Source organism: Drosophila gunungcola, chromosome 3R (assembly GCF_025200985.1).
Source record: "Drosophila gunungcola strain Sukarami chromosome 3R, Dgunungcola_SK_2, whole genome shotgun sequence".
Classification (NCBI taxonomy): Eukaryota; Metazoa; Arthropoda; class Insecta; order Diptera; family Drosophilidae; genus Drosophila; species Drosophila gunungcola.
In genome coordinates this window covers 2,581,403-2,600,010 of record NC_069139.1, presented here as the reverse complement: position 1 = coordinate 2,600,010, position 18,608 = coordinate 2,581,403, and the positions used below count along the sequence as shown (strand labels likewise).

Here is an 18,608-nt window from a genome sequence, read left to right as displayed (position 1 = left end):
CGACATGACGCATAATAATGGCTATAAATATAGAGACGAACTGAACTTCCGCTTGAGACACGCGCCACTCGACATTCAATTGCAAAAAAACTTTAAATCAAAGATTTTTGGCAAGGCCAAGGTTGTGCTACATTTCTAGCAGTTGAGATAGTTTTTTGTTTTTAAAAATTTCAGATTACACTCGATCCGCTTGAGAGCGACAGACAGGCAGATAAGTAAACAGAGCGACAGACTGAAGTCACCAATTAAGTGTCTCAAGAAGTGAACTGACCATGAAGCGCATTTCAATGTCAACGCGGATGAAAAATGTTCATAAACCTACTTTATTACTAAAGCCACACAGACAAGTGAACTAAAAGGTCAGTCGAAGTCTGTTGGGGCTCACTCAATTGAATTGTGTAACTTGAAATGTTTAAATATAATTAAAGAGCCCCAAGGCAGCGACCAGCTCTGTCGAAGACCGAAGACCAAAGCCCCCAGAGATCGCTTTTGAAGTTTGCATTTTGAGTGGAGTGAGTGATGAGTATGCGGACTGGGCCAGCTGCTCACCAGTTAAGCTTTGATCTTTTACTACAGTCTAAGTAACAACAAACATCATTCTCTACAGGGAAAGGAGTAAAAACCAACATTTCAAACAATTATCATCTGTGGCTTAACTAAATCAATAAAAAATGTGCAAGCAAATATGAAAAAAGTTTGAATTATAATAATAACATTTTAATAATATTTTAAGGACTCATAAAAACATGACTAAAATGAACTTCTTTATAAGGAGACTAAAATTATTGTATACTAAATTCCATTCAACAATTTTTTTTATTTGTTTTTCCCTGGTACCATTACTTACTGCACTCAAACCAAACATAAAGTTATAAGGCCATATCATCATAAAAAAAAAAAAAATATTTATCTTTTTCAAACCCTGCTATTGAGCTATCAACCAAAATCTAAGACTTTAATGTTAGAAAATTCCGCATTAATAAACATCAGTTTGAACCTATTTTCATATGACCTGTTTTAGTTAAATTTTCAACCATTGAATATTGTTTTCTCTAGTTTTTTTGCCCCCTTTTTTATGTAAAAGCTTTGAAACGAGCATGTGAAACGGCATCTCCTCCAACACTCTTGAGTTCAAAGTCCTGTTCAAGTTCCCCACTGCAGCATAATTTTCAATTGCTTTGGGGAAGCCAGAGCCTTCGGTTCAATTCGATTCGATTTTTGCCCAATCCACCGCAAACTGTCAGGTGAGAGGAAAATGAAAATGAAGAAATTTTCCATTGAAATCTATCCGGCACTGATTTTGCTGCACAAATGAGCAGTGTTCGACCTGTTTGAGTTGACATGTAGAAAAGGTTGTCAAATCGATGACATGCAAAATTCTATTCCTGGCTGAACGAAGGAGGTGAAAAACATTTCTAACTCTTCGGTTTTCGGACAGAATATTTAATTAGGACAATTGACTTGACTTTGGTTTCGAGCCCTCCTATTTTGTAAGTCAAAATTTGATAAACTCGTTGAAGTACAAAGTAATTTGGGGTAACTGAAAAATGCAAATGATAGCCATTTGTATTTGATACAAATAGCCCTTTAATGTCAATACCAGATATAAAATGTTGGCTTCTTTAGAATTGGAATCTATAATTGCAATGTTCTATTATAAAAATTAATTTATTCAAATATAAACTATCTAATTATAACACTCTAAAAATATTAGTATTTTCGCCGCAAATATAAATGATGATTGTGGTTCATTTTCTCTCCACTTACAAACCAGAAATACAACTCCGGTCTCCCTCAAATAGGCAGAAATGCAATTTCGCATAAAAGCCGCAAACAGATGAAACCAACAGGGAAATAAAAGTCAGAAATGAGAGGAAGACTAAAGCCAGCCTCACATACATATGAAAATAATGCGTGCCATACCACTTTCAATGCAGTTGCCCAAACAACCTATAACCGTTGTGCTTAAAGTGCAGAGAAAAAACATTTTTGCATTTTCATAATCAACTGCAGAATTTGTTTCTGTTGGTGATATATTAAAGTAGATGTCATAAAATATAAAATGCATGATTCTTTTAAACCTGGATGTTTTAATCAGCTTCTAAACCCTTAACTATTGCAGCGTCTTGTATTTCATGCTGTGTTTTCATTTATTTTTTTCTTTTAATTTTATAAACAACGAACAATGACCTTAAACTTGGAGGTAATTTGTGTTAAATTTAAAACGATTTTTTTGTGTTGTTGTGTGATGGATTATATAAAAACACTGGGCATCGCACAAAAATTTCATTCGGCAATGTAGAGCCGACCAGAAACCAGTTGAAATTAGCATACATGTGGCTATGTGTGAGCGTAATTACCAAAGGCAACAGACACTCCCACCGCTTGACAGACAACCAGACCACCAAACACCAGCACCCAACCCAAACCACTGGCATTTGACCTACCTAATTCAGTAGTGGGATTGCATTATCTCTTTTTGGGGCGTGGCACCAGGGCCATCACTCGATATTTAAAGTGCCTTGCAGGCTTTGCAGGTTCAAAAACTCAACCGTTTGTCAATCATATAATTATTGGCACCCAAAAAGACAAACAAGACAAACCACCCGGGGCCACCCCACTTAATTGTTTTTGCTTGTTTTGGCTTTTGCGGTTTGTGCATTATTCATGAGAAAAGGAAGTGGAACAACCCTTTAATCCTCTTGTCAGGGGAATTTCTGTTGGTGGGTGCAATTTCTGAACCCCATTGACTGTCGACTGCAGTCTCGTTTTAATGCTTAAGAATAATTCCCCACTTTTGTTGTCGCCCGGAATTAAGTGAATTGTCAATTTGCTTGTCAATTGCGCATTTACCCCTTGAGGTTGGTCTGGTGGTTTTAAACTTGCGGCTCTGGTTTCGGTGGGTCAGTGTAAGGGCTTAAGGATTGGCTGAACATCGCTTATTTTCCCTTGAATCGGGTCAAAGTTGAAAGAACTTTTTACCGGATTTAGGGGATGTTCTTTGAAGGTTAGCAATTATGGCGTTTAACAAAATTGGTTTTGTTTTATCGTTTTTCTATGAATATTTGGAAGTAAAAAATAAAAATAAGTAAGCAAACTAAACTTACTTAACTAAAACAGTTTAATTTAGTTTGCCTATTTTTGCAAAATCATACATTTTTTCTTTCCATATATAATATGTATACATCCATCTATATATATATAATAACTCAGTTTAAACATTTATATTATAACATTTATATGATTACATTTATATTTTAACATATATTCATAACTATGTTTATGTAAGTGTCCATTTGAAGTATTTTCCTGAAATTTGACACAATTTCTTTATAACGCGAAAATAGTTTACCTTTAGAAAACCATTATTTATATAAAATTTCTGTAAAAGGAAGAAATAAGAATAATGCATTACTAACTCACCGAATTTCTTGACCAAAAAACATAGCCGAACCCCCAAAAGTAGACCGCAAAATTTTTATTAATTCCTATTCGTTGCCCGTGAGAATTTTGCCGTATAATCCGTTTAGCCGTGCTTCAGTTATTTGTTTATACAACGGAATAGGTGGAAAATATAGGGAAAATCCAGGCACACTAAAGCCACACATACCACGACCGCCCATCTATCCCGATAACAAATCCCTGTCATATTTGCGTTAAGCGTTGAGGTCCCTGCTGTCAGGACTGATTCTAGTTACTTGTGCCAAGTCCTTTGTCAAAATGCGGCTTAAAATATTTTGCGCAAATATTTTCATGACAGGTGCATGAAACAAATACACCCACAAGCATGCACCCAACACTGTATTAGTGTCAGGACATATATATATATATATATACATATATATACAACAGCACATCCTATTTTAGTTTCGTGAAATCCGTTAATGAAAGCCAGCTCAACGTAATGGAGATTTATTGTTTTTCACATTTCTGCCACATAAACTGACTGTCACATTTATTAGATTACGTTACGTGTCTTCTCACGTCAGCATTGTTGGGTTACTTTTCTGGGTTTTTGGTTTCACGTTTTTTATCCCACATCATGTGCATGTTCGCTAATGCGCTAAGTGCATTGTGAAATATCAGGAAAATGATTTATAGTCGCATACCCGTATCTACTACTTCGTCGTTTTGTTTTTTTTGTTGCCACATTGTTGATATTGATTTTTATAAATGGTTACGACTAGTTGCTTTATTACTAGCAATGTTTTGAATAACTGTAAGTATGCCAATGATTAGTTTTAAATGTTAATTATTAATCTACCAATGACTAATTGCAATACAGTTGCCTCTCTCAAAATCCAATCACACGTGGGTGCTCATCAGGCATTCATATTACAAATCTTATAAATTATCAGAGGAGAATACCACACATATAGAGTGCGCAAAAGCCTTTCAAACTAATTAGTGTAGAATGCAATTAGTAGTAATTAAATCATGTTCAAAAGACGGCTGACTATCTCTGACTCTGACTCGTGTCCTCGTCTTCAATGCCTATATCCTGCCATCCTTTGCCATTTCCCTCTGTTTATTTAAGCGCATCGACAAGGACTTAACCACGCACAGAGCCAACTTGAACGATTTGCCTCTGACCTGCCGCCAGAAGATCTAAATGAATGGCATCCACCAGGTGCAGAAAGTAGAGAAAGGGGCCGACCACTTGACACACAAACACATTCACATATACAGATACACGTACAGATACAGGTACAGACACAGATACACCAGCGGCCAAGACGGCAAAGTCAACAATGCGCCAAAGTAAAAAAGAGGGCTTTGGGTTAGTGGGTGCTCAGTGCTGCCAAGTTTTCAGATTTCTATAAAATAAATATGAAACATAAATGCTGAAAATTTTTTCTTCTCAACTTACTTTTTAAAAATAAATACTTCTTATTGATTTCCAAAATTATTTGATGTCGTTTTCTCCTTATTTTTAAAAAGAAGCTCGATTTGTCTACATTTCAGCTAAACTGACAACATTATGTTGGTGTTTGCTGGATGTCTGTTCTGTTTTAGCTTAAGTCCTAGTTCTTTTACTATTACCAAAGAATTTCAATTTTTACTGCGGATATTAAAAGATAAAAAGAAGTTTGCTTTACAATTTTTTTTATTTGAATTTGTGTTTTTTGTATCAATCTAAAAACAAATTTAGGAGTTTGATTAAAATTATTAATTTCCTAGAACACCAAAAAGTCGATTTAATAGTCTGAGTTCTCTTGCGGTTGTTTATGTTTGGCATTTAAATTCTAAGCGCCTGGCATCTTATTCGGTGTGAAAGATTCGTCTAGCAGAGCATAGTTTTCCCCAGATATCGACAGAGGGTGGCGAAAAAGAGTGAAAACTGCCACTCATGTATTTGATTTGCTTTTGGCTTTCGATTTCTGCTGTCACGTCTTGTCTCTTTGTGGACTTGACTTCCATCGACACCATAGCAATCTGCATCAGAGCAGCCGTTCACTTTTTATATCGATTGCTAGGGACTTTACGATCTTGTTTGTATATTTTTTTAGCATGAACTTTGCGCCATTTTGTGTTGGGTTGATTTCATGTTAAAGTTTTGTAGTTTGCTTTGAAACTTTTTCTTGAACAAAAAGTTTTCCGCAAAATGGCGACGAGAACACAAAAGTAGAAAAAAAAATTGTACACACAATATTATGTGCTAAACTATATTGACACAGGCACTATTAAACACCAAATGCTTGCGTTAATTTCTAACGCAACGTATCTAGCCCAGATCTGTAATTTTTCCAGTTGCCGCCTTAGGCCTCGAAAGTCTGCGTTTCCATAAATAAAACTAATTGAGTCTGTCGTTCTTTTCCTCTCTACCAACTGCCCCTTATAATGCGCAAACTTTTTCTCATCTACATATTTTCTTTTCTGTATCTTTTTCTAGTCTGAATTCGGTCTGAAGTGCTATCCTGGACTTTCCGTTTCTGCCACCACCGCCTGGCCTCATCAAACGTAAGTCTTAATTTATGCTTAAGAGCTGCCTCTGAGTTGGGCCAAACAAGTCTAAGTTAAAATGAAGGAATAACTTTTCAGTCGATGCTATCGAAAAGTTATTTGTTTAGGACAGGCTGTGTTACTGGGGCGGAAAAGAAGGCCCGAAAAGACATCAAGAAAACAAAAGCCAAAACGATGACAAATGATAAATGATTTTATCCCAGCCAAGAGCGAGTGTCTATGACAGCTCAGAAAATGTGAATATAAAAAGAGAAAATCAGCTGAAGTATAAACCAAGATTTTGTTTTTAAACATTTTGATAAGTAAATGTACCATTCAGATATGCTTGTTTTAAATAGATTTGTTACAAAATTTCCTTTGAGAATATCATTGTATTGAAGAAAATCATACGAAAATCGCAATGATAGACAGTCAAGAAAAAATAAGAATATAAGTAAAAAAGGGACAGCTGAAAATGTCAAAATATTTTTTCTTGTTCTCGCCGCTTGCAATCTTCTCTTTATTCAACATTGAAGCCAAATATTTGTAATAAGACCATGAAAAGAAAAGAAAAGAAAATGGCAAGGAATTAGATTTGAATTTGAAGCTTGCCGAAAGCAATAAGGAAGGAACCTTTACGGCTTGGATAAATGCCTTGTTCAACTAACTCTTGATGAGCTGCCACGATGGCTCTAAAGCAAAAATAATTTGTGTGATGCCACTAGAAAATGTTGGTGAATGTAAACAAAGTTTTGGGGACGACACAATCACCGTTGACACTTTGCATAATAAAATGGATTAGAGACTACATGTTAATAGTAAATTCATGTAAAGCAATGATTATTTAAAGACGTTTGGGTCAAGATTTGCATTTTTATTAACTATTTAAACAAATTAATTATCATGATTAAAAATTTACTGAATTACTCAAGTACTAAATTAGGAAAAACTAAAATCCATTAGAGAGCCTACCTTACGTATACGTAATATATTTGATTGCCGCAATTTTAAAACCATTAAACCAACAATGAATAGCCTGAAGTACGGCTACTGAATTACGGCCAATGATTAGAAAGAAAGTTGCACAAAAATAACAAAAAATCCGAAAAAGAAACCGGAAAATCCTAGCTCTTAGCCCAAAGTCATAAATTAGTTGTAACCGGAGAGCAAAAAGGCCAGGCGAGTGGGTACTGTAACATAAAAACGTCTGTTTTTGCTATAATTGGCCACATATTTTGCTGTCCCGGGCCAAACCAAACCAAAGCGAACCAAACAGAACCAAAACCAAACTCAGGTAACGTTAGTCCTGGCTTTTGCCAGTCCCCAACAAATGGGGATTTGTTACCATTACTAAAGCGAAGTGAGCGCGGCCCTTTGTGGGTTATGCATCCTGTAAACTAGAGCACTGTTTTCGGCCATATCAATATATATTTTCCACAGGCATGGACAGGACCAACAAAACGTAAACAAAAAATAAAATAGGATAGCAAATAAAATGGCTACAGCTATCCCAGGTTGATGTTTGTTATGGAAATCCAGACAGGAAGGCTGAATGGTAATAATTTTGTAGATAGTTCCGTTGGGCCTCGTCTATGGATGGAGATTTTGGGATATCACGTAAATGGAAATAAGCCCAGAAGAGATTTTCTGGATGGCGATGTGCCTGTGACCTGATAAGTAAAGATTGCAGAGGTGAGCCGAAGAATGGGAAAATGTTTAGGTTACAGATTAGAACCGTGCAATTTTAAATATGAATTATTTCTTTATTCCAATAAAAAAAGAAAACTTTAATACATTAATAAATGTTTTTATTTAAGTCATATAGTTTGTTAAATAAAGTGTTTAAAAAAAAAATGAAATAATTGTCTGGTCTCCCCATATTTTTTTTAAAACACACTTGCAAAGTTTATGTTTCTTGTTCACAACTCTATGCTGAAAAAGCAAAAGATATAGCAGAGCAATCTAGGTATAATTCATTGGTTACAATCCCGTGCATATTGAAGTCAGCACTTTACCCCTTGCAAAAGCAATCAAAGGAATGGGTCTAGAAGAGATACAGTGAAAAAGTGACTGCAAAGCACACAAATTGGCAAATGCCGATGAGCTTGTTGGTCCTGCAAAGGACATCACATGAGCTGTAGAAAGCTGGCCCAACTAAAATGGCAATTCAATAGCCCGCAAAAGGAGACTCACAGAAAAAACACACACAGACACAGACAGACACAAATTGAAAGACGCAGTCGTCTAACGATCTTCTCTATTTTCTTTAAAACATATTGGCAAATGTCGTTTGGTAGTCGTTATAAAACAAACACAGACACACAAGTGCAGCTATAAAGACACAGAGACGGCTTGCACAATGCTCTCTCCAGTATGCCATTCTAATAATATAAACTTTACATAAATGTTTTCCTTGCAAATAGAACGGAGCAGCGAAACAGAATGGCTTGAGTGGGCTGCAAACAATGGCGTGGTGTGAGGGGGCGACGGGGTGGTGTGTTTGGGCGTGTGTGTTTCAGTGTGTTTGCACTGGACGCATCTGCTGAGCTGGCAATCGCATTGCAGTTTGTCAGGCGGCGAGTCAGTCAGTCGTTACAGTCAGACCCTGTCTGAAAAGGCTTTTTAGCTCACAAATAGTTTTTCTTTTTCCACGGTATCTGTTAGTCAGGGGGAAATAGTAGGCAATTTATGCAAAATGTCTAATGTGAAAATTCGTCGCATTCCAATATTTTGGTTTATTTGCCTTGTGCTTGATTTATTGATTGATTTATATTACAAAACACACAGAGAGAATATAATTTGTTGCACTACTGTGATTTGTGTCTGTGTCCTGTATCTATGTTAACTTTGGTCAAATTTTCGGAAGGGAAAAATAAAAAAATTGGAACCAGAAAATTATCTCCTTTTTCAGCTGTTGCGCATTTTCGGCTCTGAAAAATATCAAATTGAATAATTAATTGGGAGTGATTAATGTTTGATACGATGTAGGGGAATTTTGAGGGTAGAAGAGATGTGGAAAGTGCTACAAAAATATATTGTAAGACCAAACACAATGCAAGTGCCCTTGCGATTGGCCCCGAATATCATCATCCTTTCACCCAACTAATTGAACAGCCTTGAGCTGCTGTCAGACACAGAGCACACACTCAGTCACATAAATAAATATTGCCCACACAACCCGCCCGACCGACCACACCTGGCCAATCCTTTGCCTTCCGTTGCCACATCCTTGCAATCGCTTCATGTGGGTCATGCCGTATATTGACCACGAAATGGCAAACATTCCCGTGGTTATTTCATAGTTCAAATGTGTATGGTCTCTGGGCAAATAAAAATATATAGTATTGTGCTGTACTCCTTATATGTATAGTACTATACATGTGTTGGTCGTAGGGAATATGCGATTTAAATGACAAACAAAATAAAATGAAATACAAAATGGCGTATGGCCAAGTGAAGTCAATAATGCACGGCCATATCTTGGTTAAGAAATACTATTCTGAAAAGGGTATATTGGTTAGGAGAGACAGTTAGGCATATATTGAAATAAATTATGCCGTAAATTAAAAACAGTTTTTTTAGTTTACGATAATTTCTTTGAATAAATTAAAAAACAAATATTTGAAAATTTAGTTGACCAACTGTTAGTGTAATACAAAATTCACATCACACATATCCTATGTGTGACCGCCATTCATAGACTGGGTGGCCATTCGTGGTGGGTTCCTTGTTGGTAGCTTTATTAGTTGGGTGCAATAAAAGAGAAAAGCGGAAGACATTATTGGATAAAAAAATAAAAACTTATCTCTGAAGCGATTAATTTCCTTCGGTAACATAAATCGCAAATGTGAACCCCATATTATCCCACAACCTGGGTATTACTTACACCCAACTTTTACTCTAATTGACCACGCCTTGTACACAGCTTGTATTTAACTTCTCGGCTGAGTAATATTTCAGCCATGCTTGAACTACCCAGGTGATTTATGTCGTGTATGAAGTTGTGTTTTTATTGTTGGTATTTATATATAGGAGCAATCGTATATATATATTATTGCCAGCGGTAGGCGACGTCAGGTGGCGCCACCTAAAAACGAAACATAAATCTACAGAGTTGAAAGGGTTATAAAAACGAGGCGGAAAGCAATTTAAAGGAAAGATGGAGTTCATCTAGAGGAAAAAACTTTGTAATTTCTTTCCTTTTATTTGGTCAAATTAAAACCCATAACTCTTTTAGTAGTTGCGCCTGCCAAGGGAAACAAATTAAAATTAAATTCAGCATAAACGGTTGATCAACTGGTTTAATATATGGCTGCATACCTCTAGGACAGAGATATTTTTTCTATATTTTTCCACACCAATTGAGGAACAGATGTGTGAAATTGTCCCTATACAACGAAGGAAAAAATCGAACGAATAAGAAAAAAGTGCCGTTGGCGCAAGAACTTCATGTTCATTATTTATTTGATGTTTTCCCCGCGTTGCTCCCTGCCTGGTTTTATTTATTTACCTGTGCACTGGTATTTATTTAGTTTTTCAATTCAATTGAATTTCCATTAACAAATTGCGCACTCTGCTCCTCGTCAGTTCCGCATCAACGTCAGCGTCATCGCCATTTTTGTTTCCCTTTCAAACGAAATTTCTACATTTTTTCTGCTTGTCCAATTTATGGTCAGGTTTTGCTTTCGTTTATTTATTGTGGCATTTGCCATATACAAATAACCATAAAAATAAAGCAACACAATAAAACAACGTTTCCAATATGTAGACGAGTTTTAGATTTTCCTGAGACTAAATTATAAGTTTAGAAAATAATTGAAAGCGCCTATTCGTTATTATTGTACAACCAATTTAAATGTAATAAAGATCAGTTGACTTCGGAAGAGTTATTAAAAATTGTATAACTGTATTTGATTGTTTTTAAGTTTTCTATATGTAGTAAGATTTCAATAAAAGGACCCAATTAGCTGAATTATTATTTCATTTTACAATGTTTTTTTTTTGATTCTATAATTTTGAAGATGCTTTACTATTTGGGTAGATTTACCAAGATGTAGGTTACTTTCTAGACTCCACCTGAGATAAATATTTGACACATTTTCCTGAAAATTTTCCATTGGGAAAATCAAATTCCATCGTCAAACCAGGAAACCAAATTTGAAAACTTTGTGGTATGGCGAAAGCTCTTCACCATCAGCACTCAGAAATCTGCCACATACTTCCCTTTCTCTGGATTTTCAGCCTTAACAAAGCCACACCACATCCACCTACTTTTGAGGACTTTTGAGGAATTATAAACTGGCTTCATTACCCATCCAGCCTTGACCGCATGACAAGCTGGAAAATGCTGTGTTGAGTAGTGAAAATTGTGAGGCCAGAAAGGGGTAATCTTTGACATCCCTCCCATTCAGGCCAGAAATCGTCTCGGTTCCGTTCCATTGAGAGTGGCAATAAATTGTGTACAACTTTCAAACCAATTAACCCACAAATTTTGCACTCAATTAGCTTTTCTCCGCCTGCCTGGCTCCTCGAAGGAGACTTGCTGCATATATTACACAGTTGAAATAATTTATTTATTACCACGCCCTGACATTTTATCAAGTTTTACTGTGGCCATTGCACTTCCTCTTCCCATTTCGCCAATTAGCCAGGGCAAAAGCAAATTATTTTCCGCTCTGGCGGAGAAAAAATAATAAATAATTGAATAAGTTACTCATTAGTGTGCTGTGCATGGAAGTGACTTGCGGATGGAGACAAAAGCGGTTGGAGGTGGAGCAAAAAGAAAAAATTCTCACAATATCCTGGTAACTGTCTGCGTCGGTGTCTCTTATCTAACCTTAACATGCACATTTAGTTGCCTCATCCACCTTCCCTACTTAACTTGGTTCATAACTCATCCCCTTAACAACGAACTCTCTTCTCTTTCTGTCTGTCCTGCTGCGTGAATTTGTCACCATTTTGCCGGCAACGTAAGTTGCAATAACTTGTCGTTGTCCCATTGTATTTTTTTTTACCCTTCCATTGGGTATTATTACATTTAAAACGACTTTGGCTCCCCATTGTAAAAAAACTTAAAAGAATATTCTATAAATTATTTTCCATTATTTCAGTTTAATGTTAATTAGACCCAAAAATGTGTCATCCATTTTCAATTCTCTTACCTGAAACTTTACTTAATAAAAAAAAGGATTTTTCTAGTTTCATTTCCAGTTTGAAAATTAATAGTGTCCACGTTTTATTAAGTTTTTTTATTTAATTCGTGGAAAACCTTACTTTATAGGCTAGAGCATTTGTAACTTGGATATATTAAAGAAACAGTATTCCCTTTCCTTTTTTTGTGTTTTATTCTTTCTTTTTTTTCTCGCTTGCCCAGTCATTTGTCAATCATAATGCTGAGTAGTCTCATTACTGTTTTGCGCTTAGCACTTTGCCTTTGCCAGGCAAAGTAGCTTTTCTTAACCTTCCACCCTGAAATTTTTCGCTTAGCATCTATCCATCTCACCATGCTGTTTCTCCGCTTTTGCGTAATTGCTTTATGCCCTGATTTATGCTTATCTTTAGTCATATTTCTACATTTACCTTTATCACACCATCGTTGACGTTGGGTTGCGAAATGGTCGTGGGGCGGGTTTGAGGTGTAGAAACGGAGGTTGACCTAATTTCATTGAACTTAATTTTTTTCCGCTCATGTCTGTGTCAGCATGAAGTAATCTGCCGCTGTGTGAGAGAGATGTACAGGGTGTTTTTAAAAGGCCAAAACTTTACAAACCAAGCGCAAAGACAAAAAATTAGACAAAAATCCTTTTAGAATTTCAACTAAGTAAAAGTTTGCCAAAAAAAATTTGTCATTTCACTTAATTTGATATTTTAAAATAACCTGCTGTATATTCTTACAACAAATGTTCAAAAATTATTTTTAAATATAACATAGAAGTTTAATAAACATTGGAGAAACAGCAAAAGACACCTTGTATTTACCATGTGAAAATCATCATAAAACCGGCGTTATATAAACATCAACGACGTCACATCTGAATCCTGCCTTCTTCTCACGTTTTTAGGAGAACCATTTTCACATAAAGAGATGCTTATCAATGAAATTGACCATCAGGACTCCTATTATTTTTTGGCCAGCAAAGTGAATTGTATAAATTTGTAAAAATCTCCATCGTGTAATTTATATTCTGAAGTTGAAAAAAATAACGTTCCCAAGCCCTGCACGTAATGAGGAAGTCACAAAGCAATTAATGTGGCTCATATATTCGTTTTATTTTTTCGCTTCTCCGGCTCACTTCCGCTCTTATCGCTGGAGTGCATGCAAAATATATGTTTACACGGCGTGAGCGAAGAACTTTAGATAAAAGTTGATGAGAAAATAGCACACTTAATAAAAGTTGATGTGAAAATAGCACACGCAATATATAGCGTCGTTTCAAATTAAATAAAAATACAATTAAGACGTAAAAATGGTTCTTCCATTTTCTTTTGTTGACTATTATCTATTTGCCCACAATTTTGTTCTGATTAACAAGCATGGCTCAGTATTAATCTGCAGGAACTTAGCTCGAAATTTGTTTTTCTTCCGAAATTCCCTTTCTTTACATTTTCATTAAATTGTTAATAGGACAAGCGTGTACAGCAGTGCTTAGCAAGCTGGAATTTTTCTTTACAGATGGCTTAAAACATTTCATAGTAACTAGGAAACCCCGATTGTTTAAATAGGCATACATTTTTTTTGATTCAGTGCACAATAATGTTTTTGTAAGTTAAATGCTTTGAAAGACGTTTATATGGACGTTAATTCTGAATATGAGCTTTTGTTTTTAATTTTGTTTAATATCTACGGAATTAAATTTTGCAATCTATAAGTGGTTCAACTGTAACACTTTTATTACATTAAAATAAATGCTTGCAATATTTTCCAGTTTCTTACCACTAAAATGTTGACCGCAACTGTGCGTGTACTGCATCTGAGTGTGAGTGCGAGGGTATTGCTGCATACGTGCCTGCAACACCTAAATGCATGCAACAATGGCTTACAGCGGCGAAAGAAACAGGAAATGGGGGAGAAAGAGCAAAACACAGAGAGACAGACAATGCACGAAGCTTAAATTGAAATTCTTTGTTTCTTTAAGCATCCCTGGCCCTTCCCCTGAATATATAGTATCCTGTCTGACTTGTCCGTCCGTCCAAACAAAAAGTTCAGCTCTGAGCCTTAAAGTATGTTCGGGATTTTTTATATTTAAATAGTTTCCTCCATATATAAGGAGTTTGTTTGAGTGAATGTGCTGCAGACAACAGAAACTTGATGGGCATGTGGATCTTTGCTGTGAATACCAAACGTATCCTAACCTATGCAGTGGAATTAGAAATGTCGGAGGTGAAATATAAAATAGATTTGTAAATGCACATTTCCAGCGTTGTCAGTTTACAAATTTTAATTAAGAAATTAGAATTCTTATTACAATTAATTTAGTTTCTACGTTATTTATGGTGAACACAAATCCAGCTTAACTAGAAAATATTTAAATAACCTGCCAATTAACTTTTTATACATTTTGTGATACAGCTTATTTAAATTATGAAAATGTAAACTCATCTGAGGAGAAAATAGTAGTTATTTTCAATTATTTCCCAAAACCGACAGCAACTGTCTGTCAATCGGAGTTTGACTAGTGGAAATTGCACTCATCGCATACAAATTAAGTGACATGCAATGTTTTTGTAATTGGTGTTGTCATTGTCATTGAAATGCATTATTTTGCCATCGCCTGCATTTTAATGACCCACAGAGAGAGGTATTTCCCAAAACTCAAACCCTGGCACCCAATTTTGATTGACGGCTAACACATCGGGGACAACCTAAAAAAAACGAATTGAAATTGCTTTGCATGTTGTTAAAAATGCATACTGCTGCTTGGTAATCATGCAGATTTCACATTGTGATGATCCATCCGACAGGAAAACAAAAACTTTTTAATTAAAAGGAATAAAGCAGAGAGTGGGCCACAAAAAAAATTCGAAAAAATTTGCATTTGGATGGAGGGCACCTGACACTTGTCTCGCTCGGCTGGAAAATAGGAAAACTCTGGCAACCTGCCCTTCTGCTGCATATTAGTCTACTCACCTCGACAGTCGAGGCTCTACTCTCTTCTGGCAATTCAATTAGAATATAGAGTCTAGGCAGAGTGCACGTCACATATACACACATTTTAATTAAATAAATTCAGTGTTTGCCTGATGCTTGGGCGTCATAAACATTTTGGGGAAGAAGCATGAAAATGAAAACATTTAACGGCCGGTTACGTTAGTGTGTCCCAAGGGTTTGAAGGGCGTATCCGGCTGTTTCTCCGCTTGTGTTTGCATTAAATGCAAGAAAATTGCCCTGCCTGCAGTTTTCCCAAGAAGAAGAAGCAAGGCAAAACACATCATTTTGCACAAAGCGTCAACAGATTTGCTTTTCAGCCTTCGTGTGAGTGCTGCTCCACATAATCAAATTTAACCAGACTGCCAGCTCATGATGATGATGGTTTGGTGTGGCTTTCGGAAAAGGGGGTAAACTCGTCCTTCTGCAGTTGTCCGAATGCTGCAGTATTTAATTGAACTTCCAACGAAAATTTCCTTCCGAATTCCGATCTCTCTAGAACATGCACATCGTAATAAACTGAACCAATTTGCGTCTGCATTTCGGGTAATAATAACCCATGGCGTACAGCATAAATTGCTCCTCTTGAAGCCAAAACTTAGACTCTAGCTGGCGTAATAAGAAAGTTATTTTGAGAGCAATGTGCGTTTGCCTCTAGGTTAATTTATTTTCTTAGATGAGCGAAAGTATGCTGAAAGTATTATGGGTCAACTAAATAGAGTATAACATTTTTTTTGGTTACAAAAACTTAGAGAAATATTAAATTATATTTTTCTGCAAATTGTAGTGTTTGTAATAAATGTAATTATAATAAAAATGTATTAAAATGTATAATGTGTAAATGTACCTAGTTCCCTCTTTATGACGCTCTAGTTTTCGCATGCTCATATTAATTACTTCCCAATTTGCCCACTCATTTCCCCCCTTTTCACCATCTGTATTTCAGTTCTCAAATATTTGCAAATGCCAACAACTTCAATATGTATCCTGCCATCCAGCAATGGCAAATAATTAAGCCATTTTTTATGGCCCACTCCATCGGTCAGCCAGCTCAGAGCTGCAGCTGGCCAACATGATCTCCCAGAACCATCCAAAACCACCCAATCCACCCTAAAGTCTATCCAAAAAGCCACCCACACCACCGCAGACTACCAGGAACGCCAGAATGCGGGTTTGGGTCTTCATGTTATCCTGTGGTTTTGGGTTTCATAGTAAATTATTATTATTATTATTTTACGGGGACGAATAAGGCGAAGAAAGGGGGAGTGGCAGCTGCAGTTTCAGTGTTGTGGTTGCGGACAGTGTTGAAATTAAACACTGTAAACAGATTTCCTAAGTTTCTACTCTAACGAACGAAATCAAGTTGCTAGCAAATGGTTTTGTGGCTTTGGCCTTTCAACAAAATTAGGCAAGCAATATAATTATTTATATTTTTCCATTTTGCTGCAAAGTCGCAGGCATAATTGCCCGTGGCTAGGATGTCTTAATTTGTCAATGGTTGTGTCCAAAACTTCTAGGAAATTCGTGTGGTCCTAAGAGCAAAGCATAAGATGTTGCCCATCACTTGCACTGCAGAAAATGTTTCATTTACATTTATTTAAATTCCACTGAACAATTTAATTGGGCAATAAAAAGTAAGGTGAATATTTCAGTAAATCCCGCTTCAGCTTTTGCCTCATTTCAACTTTTGTTTTCACCTGTAGATGGTTATATTATGCCCGCTCTATGCAAACAAAATAAAAATAATAACGCTTAGTGTCGGCCAAAGTTTAAGCAAATAAAACTCCGAGAATCGGATGCGCTTAGTCCCCTTAACGATGGCCCAACATCAGAAAAAAAGAAACTTTTGTGGATGCTTTAATTTAATGCCTGGTTACCTTTCTTCTTCTCCAGTTTTTTGTTGTTGTTAAGGCAACCAATTTCCAAACTGTTCAAGTAGCCCCTCGGAACACTTGGGCAGAGAAACAAGTTTAAAGTGTGCTTACAGCACTGCCAAAATGAATGAAATTGAGACCCTAACGCTTACCTTTATTGTAAGGGATTTACGCCCGAAAGCATGTTATAAAACAATAACTAGAAGATTTATTGTACGGCCTACCCAGTCTGCCGGAGCTTCTGTTTTTATTAATATATGGTCAAGGTGGTTGCTCTGCGCCTTTCATAAATTTTCGAAGGCAACTGTACTCCTCTGCATCCAAAACAGAATCTCAAACAAAATTTTTATTCCATGTATAATGAACGACATTATTTCTCGTACTTCAAATTTAAGACCATTTCCTTATAAACATTTATCACACGTAATCACATTAAATCAATTAAAACATTGTTTATTATCTAAGACAATTTTACTTCCACCGCTTAACTGAAGAATGAGTAACTTTTTCGCAATTCAACATCAGGCTTAATCACCCGTGCTTAAGTGAGCGAGATTCTGCGTGGTCTATCAGCTTGACAAATCCCTGAGGCAAATATCATTTTAACAATGGCATTAAATGAATTTGCATAATTAGCTGCAGCTTAGTCAAATCCTTGACATCCCGCCCAGCTTCCATTTATCCACGTTTTTCGCTCTACTCGTGGCCTTTTTCCTGTGGCTATGATGCATGTGTGACATTAGCTTAGACACGTAATGCCAAATGAGTCCGCACAGCGGGTGTTTCAAGTTTTGGGGGAATATCCAGTGAATGGAGGAGCAGAGGAATTGGGAATGCTTAATACCGCATGCGGAATTTTTGTGGTTTAAGACATTTGCAATGAAAAATATTCGAAAAAGTTCTTCGAAGGCAACACAATGATGTTAAAAAATTTTGTTAAAATCAAATGAGTCATAAAATTAAAATCTTACATATACCAGTTAAGGAAATTAAATACAATTATGCAAACTACTTCTAAAAAATAACTATGACGCATAATATCATAATTCTTTAATTTAGTGTTGCCTCAAGTTCAAAAAAGTATCTGGGTAGCATAATATGTATAATAATAATCCTTTAATTTTATGTTGTTCCTTTTCCAATATAGTTTTCATTTTTTACTAGTTTGAAAAACGAGAAATGAGTACACTGCTAATTGCCCCTTCGAAATGACAAAAAGTCACAAATTATTTTAAGTAAATCAAGTCAGCATTACAAAACAAACTATAAAAGTAGAATATTATGAATTGTTTCTTTAATAATAACCCCTTAAAAAACGATAAGCAAATTCAATTGGAAATGCATTTAACTTGAAAATCCGACTAATCCAGCCACTCAATTCAACATTCAAGCTTAACCAAATCAAATGCACAACAATTTGCAAGCTAATTATTTATTGAAATGCAACAAAACGCATGCAAATTGAATGAGCATAAGATGAAATCGCCAGCCACTAAGTGAGACTGCCATAAATCTCTTAACAGCAGTGGAAAGGACTTTGGACAAAGTTGGCCGAGTGAAAGTGAGATGTGAAAAGTTTAGAGGGCAAGTTAAGTCAAGTCCCCGGCGAAGCATGTTTAGCAAAGTTCATTAAGCACTTAACAAAC

The 18,608-nt window shown here is 36.0% G+C and overlaps 1 protein-coding gene across 6 annotated transcripts in view; it reads left to right on the top strand.

Moving 5' to 3' along the window:
* The window catches only part of LOC128258519 (furin-like protease 1), a 143,642-nt gene that overhangs the window by 40,342 nt on the left and 84,692 nt on the right, over positions 1–18,608 (top strand). For all 6 annotated transcript variants that reach the window (XM_052990168.1, XM_052990177.1, XM_052990184.1 and 3 more), the window contains one exon: positions 5,894–5,961. The gene's annotated coding sequence lies outside the window, so the exon portion shown is untranslated. The remainder of the gene's footprint in view (positions 1–5,893; positions 5,962–18,608) is intronic.